The following is a 2,310-nucleotide window of genomic DNA, read 5'->3' on the forward strand; positions in this document are numbered from 1 at the left end:
CGCGCGCACGAACAAAAAGGCTTTGCTAGTTTAGGGCTTTACTAACAAGGTGGGGGCGGAAGTGTTGGGATACCATTTGAAACCTTATAGACAACCCAAAGATATGCAAAAGCCCACTACCTCATTCTGAACTTTGTACATGAGAAAACGGGGATGGTTTACCCTTCATCCAACAACCACCACCATGAGTGACGAAAATCAGATCATCCTTCATTGGAGAAGAAGAGAGAAAGGAAAAGAGAGAAAGATTGGAAGAATAAACAAAGGGAGCTTCTTCCCAGGGTTGTGATGGTCCAGATCCACTATCTTGTCTTCTCCACCATCTTTGATGAGATTGTTCCAATCCCTAGCTCTTGAGCCCTAAATCTTTTTTTAGAATATGCACGAGTGTGCATATCACATATTGATTGAAGAAAAAAGATGAAGAGCCCTCCACCAAGGTTTACATAAAGTTACAAAGTTGCACCGGGCAGCCACCACCTCTCATCTAGCCTAGGGAACTACTCGCCACTCGTCCACGTAGTGAGGTCATCGATGAAGAAATCAAGATCCCCTCGTAGAAGGCTAGCCGCTTTCCATGTCTCCTCCCCCCGCTCAATATTGGTGATGGCCTTTAACAAGGATGGAGTAGCACCATCAAATACCACATTGTTGCAGTGCTTTCACAACTCTCAGAGAGTTAGAGTAAAGATCGGCTTCAGATCCTTCTTTGAGCATCCCTCGCAACTCCTCGTAGTGCACCACCCTATGGCCTCGTCATTCATGGTTGGCACCTGATTGGGTCTACCCAAGGCATTCCAGACCCAAACCAAATTGTCCTAGCGAAGACACACGTGAGTAGGATATGTCCAATTGCCTCATGTTGATCACAAAGAGGGCAGGCCGCGGCGTGCGGGTTTGTCGGACGTCCAACAACGATTCCGCATCGCAATCGAGGTGAAGAAACGGCATTGCTGCGGCGCCTCGCGTCTCCAAACAAAATCCAAGTATGGAGCAACCTCTCTCCCGACAAACTTGGCTACATATGCTGATTTGACAGAAAACATACCCGATGGCTCCCAAGCCCAAGTGATATCGATGTCACTCCCAGTAAGCTAAACTTGTGCAATTCTTGGCCATAAGTGCAGATATTCCTCCATAGTCTGTGGGGTTAGATTCTGCCCAATGTCATGTGCCCACATGTTGCCATGCAGGGCCTGCAAAACCGTTCACGAGCCTTTGATCCTAGGTGCAACCATCTCGTAAATAGCCGGTGCATAACCATGCAACCATCGGTCCTCCCAAAATAAGATGTCGTTTCCATTGCCCGGGTGAGCGATCGTGTCCGCCTGGTATATCTGCTTTGCTTTCTTGGACGCGCATATGTCAAATTCTCTCCATGGTCTCCACTCGTACGGCGTTGTAACTCTTGTCATATTCATCCAAAATTATGACATCTTGATGTATGAGATTCTACATTTGATAATAGTGGAAGAGGATTTAGGTGGCTTCAGCTCGTGATTTTCCACAGAAAAATCTAGTAAACCCTGGAAGAGCTCTAAAATTCTGTAGAAATCGCTAGCTTAGTAGGTATAGTATAGTTATTATAGTTATATATGTCTTTTTTTCTGCGAGGAAGTATAGTTATATATGTGTTGGACACATTTTGCTGTATCCGTTCATGCACGATCAAAGCAGATCCCTCAAGTTGGCACGAGTATTCTCGAGCTGGTCATTTCTCATCAAGATAAATCCAAAAAGAACCCAACATCTGGGAAAGAGCTCAGCATAGCTGCAAGGATAATAACATTCTCCAGAGGCGCGACAAAAATGGTATCAGACTGAGAGACGTCGTCTTCGTGGGTGAGATCAGATGGGATTAATTAAGCATATCTCTACTCCTAATGTCTCAGTTGGTAGGTCGCGTTTCGAGTTTTATTTTCGTCCTACCTCACCGGGTCTTTTTTGGTACTTCTTTGGTACTTCCTCCCACCTCCCATCCGTTTTATTTCGCTGGTTTTTTTTCGTCCCTCCCCCACCCCACCGGTTTAGTTTCGCGTCACCCTCTCACACAACAAAAAAAATCTTAATCTCTACTCCTAATATCTCAGTTGGTAGGTCGCATTCCGGGTTTTATTTTCGTCTCACCTCACCCGGTCTTTTTTGGTACTTCTTTGGTACTTCCTCCCACCTCCCACCCGTTTTATTTCGCTGGTTTTTTTTCGTCCCTCCCCCACCCCACCGGTTTAGTTTCGCGTCACCCTCTCACACAACGAAAAAAATCTTAACGGATCATAACTTTTCATGCTGGTGCAAGTTATTTTTAGTAAT

This window comes from Triticum dicoccoides, chromosome 5A (assembly GCF_002162155.2).
Source record: "Triticum dicoccoides isolate Atlit2015 ecotype Zavitan chromosome 5A, WEW_v2.0, whole genome shotgun sequence".
NCBI lineage: Eukaryota > Viridiplantae > Streptophyta > Magnoliopsida > Poales > Poaceae > Triticum > Triticum dicoccoides.